The sequence below is a fragment of the Salmo salar genome, chromosome 09 (genome assembly GCF_965601325.2).
Source record: "Salmo salar chromosome 09, fSalSal1, whole genome shotgun sequence".
NCBI lineage: Eukaryota > Metazoa > Chordata > Actinopteri > Salmoniformes > Salmonidae > Salmo > Salmo salar.
The window spans coordinates 101,449,640-101,462,500 of NC_138299.1; the positions used below are offsets into that span (position 1 = coordinate 101,449,640).

Here is a 12,861-nt window from a genome sequence, read left to right on the forward strand (position 1 = left end):
TTTTGACCACTGACTTCTGGATGATGCCCCATAAAACATACATATAGTGTCCTAACTGTCCAAATGGAGATCTATTTCATTCCCCAATTTGTACTCGTTCACATATGAAATACCCACAACTTGTTTTCACCCAAGTGGATTTAGGACAGTTATTACATTTTAATAGCATTAAAAAAAAACACTACACTACCTGGATTTGCAATAACAGAGCATTTACTACGTAACAACATATTACTATAATGTCATCACATTGTTATAACTTAGGTATAAGAACAACTTTAAGAGCAACTTTATGCTAAGTGTTTCCCATAAGGATTTAAGGCATTATCACGTTGGCTTTGCATTTAAAACGTGACACAAGTCAGCAAATCATTTGGACTTGGGAATACATGATGCCTTCGGATCGTTTTCAGCCACTAATGATTTAATATGGGCATGGTCATGACCTCCCCTGTTAAGAAGTAACGTTTATTTGAAAAGTGAACAGTGCAGCCCCTCTTTCTCAGGCGGTTATTGGAACCAGATTGACTAGGCTAGGCTGGTGCAGTGCCCCCTCTTTCTCAAGCGGTTATTGGAGCCAGATTGACTAGGCTAGGCTGGTGCAGTGCCCCCTCTTTCTCGGGCGGTTATTGGAGCCAGATTGACTAGGCTAGGCTGGTGCAGTGCCCCCTCTTTCTCGGGCGGTTATTGGAGCCAGATTGACTAGGCTAGGCTGGTGCAGTGCCCCCTCTTTCTCAGGCGGTTATTGGAGCCAGATTGACTAGGCTAGGCTGGTGCAGTGCCCCCTCTTTCTCAGGCGGTTATTGGAGCCAGATTGACTAGGCTAGGCTGGTGCAGTGCCCCCCTCTTTCTCAGGCGGTTATTGGAGCCAGATTGACTAGGCTAGGCTGGTGCAGTGCCCCCTCCTTCTCAGGCGGTTATTGGAGCCAGATTGACTAGGCTAGGCTGGTGCAGTGCCCCCCTCCTTCTCAGGCGGTTATTGGAGCCAGATTGACTAGGCTAGGCTGGTGCAGTGCCCCCTCTTTCTCAGGCGGTTATTGGAGCCAGATTGACTAGGCTAGGCTGGTGCAGTGCCCCCTCTTTCTCAGGCGGTTATTGGAGCCAGGCTAGGCTAGGCTACAGAAGAGCCGATGCATCTTGTTGTGCTTGTGGTGGTCAACACTACTCTACACACCCAGCTAAAACAATGCAGGGATCTCCTGTTTACAGTGCAGCTTTAAGAGGATGGGAGAAGATGGGAGCTGTATTGTTTACTGTAGGCTCCTCCTCTCACAGTGATGTCAGTCGGAGGCAGAGAGGTGGGCAGTACTGAGGGATCGGGTTCATACAATGCTACTGAGACAACTAGGCACAGCTTAGCACACTGATACAGCATACCGTCAGCCCTGCTGTAAGTGATGCCGCACTAAGGAACACTTTCACCCAAACTCCGTTGGGGGACAGAACACTACCCAGGCTACAGTTCATTTATGTGTTCTTTTTTGTTGTTGCTGTATAATAACATTTACAAAAATGAAAACAGTGCTGTCAGAACTGAAGTTTTCAGACATCGTACCAAACTGTTTCATTTTTTGCGCGCTCTTGGATGGAAGTTTTTGCGCTTGTAAAAAGCTTTAACACATGCTCAGTGAAACGGTCTTTCATACAAGCGGTTTTCACCATTTAATATCAGGAGAAAACATTATTATTATTTTTTTAACACACACGTAGGGCCAGGGCTATTTCATGTGAATCAATCAACTTGGACCATCAGCATCTCTCCTGCCGCCCGTAATTGAACCCACGCTTAACTCAAGATATCTGAAGAGGAATTACGTCGCGCTCTTCGTGCTACAAAGTTATTCTGCAAGCAATGCTTGTTTTGCCTTTCGAATGTGGACCATAGACTTTTTTAGGACATGGATCATTTTCTGTAGCGGATAACCCTATTGATTTGCGTTTTATTTGATTCCAGCTACCCGAAGAGGATATTTTTCTCTCCCCTATTCCACTTCAGTGTAATTATATGGCACTTCTTCTAAAGCAGTGATGTCGCTACGTGACGGGAATTGCGATTGATTTTACATATTCTGTTTCAAGGGATATAAGGTAAGCATTATTATTATCCTCACTACAGTCAAGTAAAAAACAAATAGGAAACAACATTAATTTATAGTATCAGTTTATTTAATTCTCAATACCAGCCTACAAGTTATCAATGTCTCATGTCATATGGAAATGTTATGTACATTTTAAGAGGAAATTGTTCAACCTATATAGAGGAAAATACTTTATGATGTCGGTATCGCTAAAGGAATCCGAATGGACCACCAATTTACGCAAACCTGCCGACCATCTGCCGCATCGCAGTTGATTCGCATCCCTCGATAACTGGGGTTGCATGCATGCCACCGTAATGTTATCAAATCATTTATAGATAAAATCACAATAATCGCATTCAGTGTTAAAACAGAGGACCCCCATTGCGCCATGTCTTTACGCATCGGATTTGGTCAGTCACATCATCCATAGTGCAATTAACATTCAGTTCATCCTAGCTGTAGTGGACGCCGTTATAGTTATGGTCACGACCTATTTCAAAACATTTATATTTTCTTCAAGCAGCCTATAGGGTATTACTGACTATACTTTTCAACCATAGCTGTCGCATGACCATTATTGTCGGTCGGTCATGAGTTATTCAATCCGTGCATGGTCAATATAGCTACATTGTTTTCAAATTAAATGTTTAATATGGGCAAGCTAGGCTAGTGCATACTATTCGACAGGTGCGTTTTTTTGACTGCATGTTTATTAAGCAAGTTAGCGTTTTTTCGTCAGGAATCGCAGAACGGTCACTAGCTGGCACAGTCACCTAACCCTAACCTTAACCACGCTGCTAACCCACATGACAGTTAATGAGTATCCTAACTAAGCCAGAACTCCCTGGCCAATAGCATTATGGATAATGCACACAGAGACTGGCAGGCAGCTTTCAACTTCGGGGGGCATTATCTTCTTTACCATTAGCATTGCCAATAGGTCCGTTATTTGATATTGGACTGATTAGTGCTCTTGATGAACACATATGCTGTATACTAAACACAGTATCCATACGCTCCATGCTCGAAAACTACATGCAATAGGCTATAAGGGAAGCTAAGACACCATATTCATGCTCAACGTTCCCGGTGCTTAATTTTATTGAGGGGATTCACAGGTCAACAGATCCGTCAGTCTCCATCTCTCCACATAGCCTCTAAAACAGCAGGCGATGACATACTGTTATTGAAGCTTTTTTCGATGTTATTATCTAAGTAACCATAGGCCTGCCTTTACCTTTTATGATACAATGGAGGCTATTCATATTTTATTCACGGATGTTATCCAGATTGATTGGTTAATGATTTCCTGACTTAGATGACATGCCTGAATTTACTCTTAGAAAAATGTTTTCTGATAATTGATATGGATTGCAGTATAGGCTAACAGAGATTGATAAGGCTGTTGTGCTTAGATCTAAACTTGTTTAAAAGTGTTCATAATCTTAGTTTTATATACATTCAAATGTGGGCCTATACCACTGCTTAGTTGTCCTTAGTTGTGGTAACTAACCACTGCTTAGCAGTCCTTAGTTGTGGTAACTAACCACTGCTTAGTAGCTCTTAGTTGTGGTAACTAACCACTGCTTAGCAGTCCTTAGTTGTGGTAACTAACCACTTCTTAGTAGTCCTTAGTTGTGGTAATTAACCATTGCTTAGTTGAATGATAAACCATTCTTCAAATGGTAATTAACCATTGCTTAGTTGAATGATAAACTATTCTTCAATGGTAATTAACCATTGCTTAGTAGTCCTTAGTTGTGGTAATTAACCATTACTTACTAGTCCTTAGTTGTGGTAATTAACCATTGCTTAGTAGTCCTTAGTTGTGGTAATTAACCATTACTTACTAGTCCTTAGTTGTGGTAACTAACCACTGCTTAGTAGTCCTTAGTTGTGGTAATTAACCATTGCTTAGTAGTCCTTAGTTGTGGTAATTAACCATTACTTACTAGTCCTTAGTTGTGGTAACTAACCACTGCTTAGTAGTCCTTAGTTGTGGTAATTAACCATTGCTTAGTTGAATGATAAACTATTATTCTGCTAATTAAGTATGACACCTGAGTATTTCACCTGGATGTGCAGTTTTATATGTGACTGGTGTTGCCTCTTACACGTCCACTAATTGATAAGCAGTTGGTTTTACATTGCATTATGGTTTTATAGATGCTGAAGCTATTGCAATAGTGTCCAAAACAATGATACTTCAGTCACATGCTTCAAAATGTAGTTATGAATGGCTCTCCTCTTTCCCCTTTATTATATTTATGATATTATTAATAAGATATTTTTTAATATTATGATTAATAACACCAATCACTTTCTCCTAATATCCTCTTATATGTATGTACCTGAAATACTCCATTATCCCTGCACATTGTACATTTGGTATTGGCACTGACCCTATTCTATTTTATTAATTATTTGTTGTGTTTTTCTTATATATATATATATATATATATATATATATATATATATATATATATATATATATATATATATATATATATATATTTATTATTATTATTATTATTATTATTAGTTATACCTGTGTTGATATTAATTACTGCCCTGTTGGGTAGAGCATGCAAGTTAAGCATTTCACTGAACTTGTGCATGTGACAATACAATTTTAACTATCATTGTATTTGAATTGTATTGTCACACACATTATGTTTCAGTAGCCTAACTTCCACAATGATTCAGAACGATACAGAATAATTTGCACCTGCGTAATGTAATGTCTGTATCATAGAGCATGGCCACCATCAAACACATGAACAATTATGGTATCAATTGTGTAAAATGTATTTATTTTAACAGTATAGTCTTCCCCGACTATTTGGCTAACACAACGAACATGCTTTATTTAATCCTGCTGCACTCAACAATTTTTTTCTCCGAATGCATAGATGTAAAAAATATGGGTTACCAAACAAATGGTTTCTCGAGAATTCTAGGAAAGGAATATATATATCGTTTGCTTGCTGTGCCCTTTCCTAGAATTCTCGAGAAACCCTTTGTTTGGTAACCAGTATTTTTATATATATATATATATATATATATATATATATATATATATATATATATATATATTGAACTAATACTATTCACAACTCTCGATAGCTACCAAGAGTTATTCGACTATCCAATCAAACGTTTGAATTTCAAACGGTTGAATAGAGGTCAAATGAGAGGTCAAATGATAATGATCTTTATATTGGCTCTGGTTGTATTCTATGTGTAGTTAACTAACATGTCCCTTTACTGCCCTCTAGAGGGATTTACAGTAATATCAGATTAACTGACGTGACAAGATGTGAAGGATTTTCATGCCAATTTATGTGAAGTTATCACGTCTGTGTTGGTGACTGTAATGATGTATGGAATATCTTGATGTCTTCTTTCTTTTATTAAATAGATATTATTTTTGATTATTATTTCGTCGTGTTGACATTTCTAACTAGAAAATAATGCAAAGGAAATGTGAAATGTTTGATTTATTTTCCCTTGGGATTGATATATGATTGAAGCATTTACTGTACATTGGGTCCTAAATTAGATTTTTCACAAATTTGACTGAAGAATTAAGACATATGGACAAGGTATTTGTCTTAGCTGAACACAAATAACGAAGAGTAAATATGATTTAGCTATTTTACAATGGTTCATTCTTATCAGTAGGAACCCCTTTGGCATTTGGAATTTCATCTGCCCCAGCTATGAAGACCAAAGTCATTACTCAGTCAAGAGAAATCTACCATTATTCCTCTTGTGACAACTAGATAAGGAAACTTCCAGGCTGTAGATCTTTTAAAGGGAGACTGAATAGATCTTGACAATAAACCTGTCTGTCTGCCAGTCTGTCGACGATCAATGGAACCAGGAAAGATAGAGCCTGGCGTTACCAAGACGATCAATGGAACCAGGAGAGATAGAGCCTGGCGTTACCAAGACGATCAATGGAACCAGGAGAGATAGAGCCTGGCGTTACCAAGACGATCAATGGAACCAGGAGAGATAGAGCCTGGCGTTACCAAGACGATCAATGGAACCAGGAGAGATAGAGCCTGGCGTTACCAAGACGATCAATGGAACCAGGAGAGATAGAGCCTGGCGTTACCAAGACGATCAATGGAACCAGGAAAGATAGAGCCTGGCGTTACCAAGACGATCAATGGAACCAGGAGAGATAGAGCCTGGCGTTACCAAGACGATCAATGGAACCAGGAGAGATAGAGCCTGGCGTTACCAAGACGATCAATGGAACCAGGAAAGATAGAGCCTGGCGTTACCAAGACGATCAATGGAACCAGGAGAGATAGAGCCTGGCGTTGCCAAGATTGTGTCCCTTTGCAAGTCCAGCTTGCAATGCATTAAGAAATATCTCTTAATGTACAGTACCAGTCAAAAGTTTGGACACACCTTATTGCAGGGTTTTCCTTTATTTTTACTATTTTCTACATTGTAGAATAATAGTGAAGACATGACAACTGATATAACACATATGGAATCATGTAGAGACCAAAAAAAGTGTTAAACAAATCAAAATATATTTTATATTTGAGATTCTTCAAATTAGCCACCCGTTTGCCTTGATGACAGCTTTGCACACTCTTGGCAATCTCTAGAAAATAGTACAAATAAAGAAAAACCCTGCAATGACGTGTGTCCAAACTTTTGACTGGTACTGTATATCCATGGAAACTCACATCACAGTTTTTTGGATAGAGAAGTTTTTTGCTGCTACTCCATTTCTGGAGTCACTCCATCAAACTTCCGTTTAAGATGCCAGATCAATAGATTCTTTGGGAAGGTGAAGGTGTTTCCCCCCCTCTCTCCTCTTCCACAGGTCAGTCTGATAATACTACACTGCCCGACTGGCCTGTCTATCATATTGTCATGTAAAGTGATCCAGGAGCTGTCTGCTACAAGCCCCCCCCCCCCCCCCCCCCCCCCTTGCTCAGCTCTGTCTCTAGAGAGAGGAGAGAAGCAGAGTTGTCTGCTGGATTAAACCTCTTGTCTACGGATCAAAATAACTTTTTCTGGAATCGAGTGAAATGTTTGCATGGAAAGATGTTCTGCTTGATTGACATTGAAACTTCAAATTTTCTCTCTACATTATTTTCCCAAGTCTTTGTTGCCAAACTGTACATGTTTTGCAATTGTAAAAGTTGAAGCTCATTGCTCAATCCCATTAGATCCAATGTATAGTTTTGAAGAGAATGTTATCATTATCCATGGCTTGGTTCAGCCTTGGACTCGTCTTCACACGTGGCATTGTGAATAGTAATGAAGCCTTCTTTCTCTCTAGGAAAAGTGCCAACTTCAAAGTCAAGCAAATCACAACCCCCATGCAGTGTCTCATTCATATGACATCACAACATTGTTATATTGGGATCCATACTGCAGAGAGTCACCTTCAAATAGATGTGTGTCATGTAGATACCGTCAGCCATGTTTTTCTAACCCAACAGGCTTATAATGAGTTTAAACCTAACCCTATAATGAGTCTAAACCTAACCCTATAATGAGTCTAAACCTAACCCTATAATGAGTCTAAACCTAACCCTATAATGAGTCTAAACCTAACGCTATAATGAGTCTAAACCTAACCCTATAATGAGTTTAAACCTAACCCTATAATGAGTCTAAACCTAACCCTATAATGAGTCTAAACCTAACCCTATAATGAGTTTAAACCTAACCCTATTTTGAGTCTAAACCTAACCCTATAATGAGTTTAAACCTAACCCTATAATGACTCTAAACCTAACCCTATAATGAGTCTAAACCTAACCCTATAATGAGTCTAAACCTAACCCTATAATGAGTCTAAACCTAACCCTATAATGAGTATCACCCTAAAGCCCTATAATGAGTCTAAACCTAACCCTATAATGAGTCTCACCCTAAAGCCCTATAATGAGTCTAAATCTAACCCTATAATGAGTCTCACCCTAAAGCCCTATAATGAGTCTAAACCTAACCCTATAATGAGTCTCACCCTAAAGCCCTATAATGAGTCTAAACCTAACCCTATAATGAGTCTCACCCTAAAGCCCTATAATGAGTCTAAATCTAACCCTATAATGAGTCTCACCCTAAAGCCCTATAATGAGTCTAAATCTAACCCTATAATGAGTCTCACCCTAAAGCCCTATAATGAGTCTAAACCTAACCCTATAATGAGTCTCACCCTAAAGCCCTATAATGAGTCTAAACCTAACCCTATAATGAGTCTCACCCTAAAGCCCTATAATGAGTCTAAATCTAACCCTATAATGAGTCTCACCCTAAAGCCCTATAATGAGTCTAAATCTAACCCTATAATGAGTCTCACCCTAAAGCCCTATAATGAGTCTAAATCTAACCCTATAATGAGTCTAAACCTAACCCTATAATGAGTCTAAACCGAACCCTATAATGAGTCTCACCTGAGTTCTTCATCAGGAAGAATGACATTTGACATTTTAGTCATCCAGAGAAACTTCCAGGAGCAATTAGGGTTCAGTCAATTAGGGTTAAGTCAATTAGGGTTCAGTCAATTCGGGTTCAGTCAATTAGTGTTAAGTGCCTTGCTCAAGGGCACAACGACAGAATGGTTCACCTTGTTGTCTCTAACCACTAGGCTAGACAATAGAAGGAGAGTTGGAAAGTTCTCTGGTTGAAAAATTGTCAAATAAGATCATAGGATGCAACAATAAAACATGTTGCTATTCTGGCTGATTCCAAACAAGTTAAATTAAATATTGAAAAAATATTTAATATTATTTTTTTCTACTTTTGAGATGCTATTATGGCATTTGGATGTCACCACCATCTCAATGTAAAATGTCTCTATTGTAAAGTTTTAATACAGTAGTTATAGATCTATTCTCAAGACAGTATACTAGCACTGTTCCTATGCAGATAGTGTTTTCATAAGGCATTCACGGAACGCTTCTGAACACAGCTGTGCATAATCTCTGAGATGGATATTAAATAACGGCGCTGGGAGGGGAAATGAAAGGTAGATTGATACTCTCTTTATTACCTCCTAACCAATGTGCTGTGGCTGTCTACATCTCCTATAAAGCTTATTGTAAATGCTCAGAGATCAGATGGGTAGGGCTGGAATGCAGTGGGACATGAATAACAAATTCATATGTTAGTGATAGGATGTAAATTGTTGGAATTTATTCAAAATAACTTTGAAAAGCTAACCGTTATGGAAGACAGTTCCTCAGACATCTACATTTAACCCCAGTGTTGTACAGCTGTGTGGTGTTGTGTATTATTTATTTAAGATGTCTTGCCAGGTTTGACATTAAAAAAGGGGTCACAAATTATACGGAAGTCGTATTGAGACTACAGTCTCTTTTACAGATGAGCCCTGCATAAATAAATCAAACACATACAATATATACAATTACAAAACATATTAAGAATAACAGACACATTTATCAACTTAGTGGTTTCTGATCATCACTCTGAACTGACTAAGGGGGAGCAGAACATCTCATTTCAGAGAGCTCTGGAAGTTGTTCCACACGAAGGGGGCCCAAAAAAAAAAAAAGAAAGCAGCTTCACCCACCTCTGTGGAGACCGAAGGGGCCTCCAGTGTTATCCAAGCCTGAGACTGGGTTTGGTCATTTGTAAGTCTAAATTGAATGAATGATGATAGATACACAGGAAGTTTCTGCATGAGTGCTTTGCAGATAAACACAAGAAAATGCTGCTCTCTCCTTACATACAAAGAGGTCCAACCCACTTTTTGATACAAAACACAATGGTGAGTTCTAGAACCATCACCAGTAACAAACCTAATGGCACAATGGTGAGTTCTAGAACCATCACCAGTAATAAACCTAATGGCACAATGGTGAGTTCTAGAACCATCACCAGTAATAAACCTAATGACACAATGGTGAGTTCTAGAACCATCACCAGTAATAAACCTAATGGCACAATGGTGAGTTCTAGAACCATCACCAGTAATAAACCTAATGACACAATGGTGAGTTCTAGAACCATCACCAGTAATAAACCTAAGGGCACAATGGAAAACAGCATCTAGTGTTTTAAGTGTAGTTGCTACTGCATGCATATATATATATAATATCCCCATAATCTATAATAGACCATAAAAACTTCTTAAGGATCTCTACAGATCGGTGTCCCACCCGCGGGATGGTTTAGCTAATGTGTGCTAATGCGATTAGCATGAGGTTGTAAGTAACAAGACATTTTTTCCCAGGACACAGACATATCTGATATTGGCAGAAAGCTTAAATTCTTGTTAATCTAACTGCACTGTCCAATTTACAGTAGCTATTACAGTGAAATAATACCATGCTATTGTTTGAGGAGAGTGCACAGTTATGAACTTGAAAAGTTATTAATAAACCAATTAGGTACATTTGGGCAGTCCTGACAGAAACTTTTGAACAGAAAAGCAATGGTTCATTGAATCAGTCCAAAACTTTGCACATACACTGCTGCCATCTAGTGGCCAAACATTATGGCCTTTATCTTGCATTTGAAAAATGATGGCTAAAAAAAAAAAAGACAATTTTTATTTTATTTTTATTTGTATTATCTTTTACCAGATCTAATATGTTATATTCTCCTACATTCATTTCACATTTCCACAAACTTCAAAGTGTTTCCTTTCAAATGGAATCAAGAATATGCATATCATTGCTTCAGGTCCTGAGCTACAGGCAGTTACATTTGGATGTCATTTTAGGCGAAAATTGAAAAATTATTTTAAAGTGTCCTGGACAATATGCTTCCTATTAACTAAAGTCAGACATTTTGCTTTGTTTTTGTAAAAGAAACTAACCTTGAACTTCAACTTCTTAACCAGCTCAGTGAAATGTTTTTTAAATGACAGATTGTCATCAAGCCAGATACCAAAATGTTTTTAGAAAGGAAATCACTCAAATTGTGTACCGTTCAAACTAGTCGTTACAAATGCATTTAAATCTGCATCCATTTGGGACCTAGAAAAAAAAAACATGCATTTTGGTTTGTTTGCATTTGGCACTAACTTTAGATCCAATTGTGATCGCTGCTGTGGTTGAAAATCAGACTTCAAATGTGAAAAGGCTTGGTCCACTGATGGAGTAATGGAGTACAACACTGTATCATCTGCATACAAATCAATATATATATTTTTTTACAGCATTACCAATGTTATTTATATTGATTGTAAACACTAGTGGGCCGAGTATTGAACCTTGGGGCACCCATTTATGTAACTCAAGGAACTCCGATTTAATCCATCTACCGTGATGGCCTGAGTTCTGTCACTGAGAGGACAGCTTTTTCAACCGAATAACATGGTCTACAGTACCCTATCAGGACAGCTTATTCAATATAATAACATGGTCTACAGTACCCTATCAGGACAGCTTATTCAATATAATAACATGGTCTACAGTACCCTATCAGGACAGATTATTCAATATAATAACATGGTCTACATTACCCTATCAGGACAGATTATTCAACATAATAACATGGTCTACATTACCCTATCAGGACAGATTATTCAATATAATAACATGGTCTACAGTACCCTATCAGGACAGATTATTCAATATAATAACATGGTCTACAGTATCCTATCAGGACAGCTTATTCAACATAATAACATGGTCTACATTACCCTATCAGGACAGATTATTCAATATAATAACCTGGTCTACAGTATCAAAAGCTTTTGTCAAGTCTACAAACATGACAGCACAAGGCATTTGCAATATCATTTACAACAAGCATGGCAGCCATAGTAGTGCTGTGTTTAAGTCTGAATCCGGATTGATTCATATTAAGGATACCGTTTTACAGATAGATAATAACATGGCTGTTTGTTGACCAATGATTCTAGTATTTTCACCAGACAAGGCAGCCTGGAAATGGGTTAATCATTAATAAGAAATCACTACTATACCTGTCCTTATGGAGTGGCAGAGAAAACGTTCCAAACTTTTGGAATATTTCTTGATACTAAAATAAAATAAAACGTTTAAAAAAGTGTGTTATTTAGCCAGCAATTTAGTGGCGCTGCATACTTTAAGCAAAGACTGGTCCTCATGACAAGTGTTACAATACATCACAACTGCATCACATTGCATTATACCTGCAGACTTTAAGTCTCCCCTTGGTCCAGGTCTCCCTTGTAAAAAGAGACCTCAATGGAACTTCCTGGATAAATACAAGTTAAATAAATAACATTTTAAAGTATAGTGTTAGCATAAATTCTAATCATAAATTCTAATAATAACCTGAAAGTTGTTCTTGCTATAACAAGCAGAGCAACTGCCATCATATCTCCATGGTCCCTCTTTGGATGGCCTAGTTTGGTTTTGGCAACAGGGACCTTTGCCCTCTAGCCAGGTTTTAGCACACAAAGCTTTGATATAATTGGTGGAACTACCGATCAAGCAAACTGGCATAAAATAAGAAAACACTGATATATTGATACTGTCAGATGGTGCTGAAACCCATAGGCTGTTGATTTACTATTGACTATTTACTAATTTACCATGGGCTTAATGATAGAGAGAGATCAGTCAGAGCCCTTATATTTACGAGCGTCATATGAAGGGGACTAAGGCGCAGCGTGTAGAGTGCTCATCGTTATACATTTTTATAGAAACGAACACTAGACAAAATAACAAAATGACAGCCAACAGTTCCGTCAGGTTATACAAACTAAACAGAAAGCAACTACCCACAAAAACAAAGGGAAAAACAGGCTGCCTAAGTATGGTTTCCAATCAGAGACAAC

The 12,861-nt window shown here is 38.1% G+C and overlaps 1 protein-coding gene across 1 annotated transcript in view; it reads left to right on the plus strand.

The window, feature by feature from the left end:
* The first annotated feature begins 1,303 nt into the window (after nt 1-1,303).
* LOC106612267 (protocadherin-11 X-linked) overlaps nt 1,304-12,861 on the plus strand; it is a 198,485-nt gene continuing 186,927 nt past the window's right edge. The window contains exon 1 of the mRNA XM_082955522.1: nt 1,304-2,088. The gene's annotated coding sequence lies outside the window, so the exon portion shown is untranslated. The remainder of the gene's footprint in view (nt 2,089-12,861) is intronic.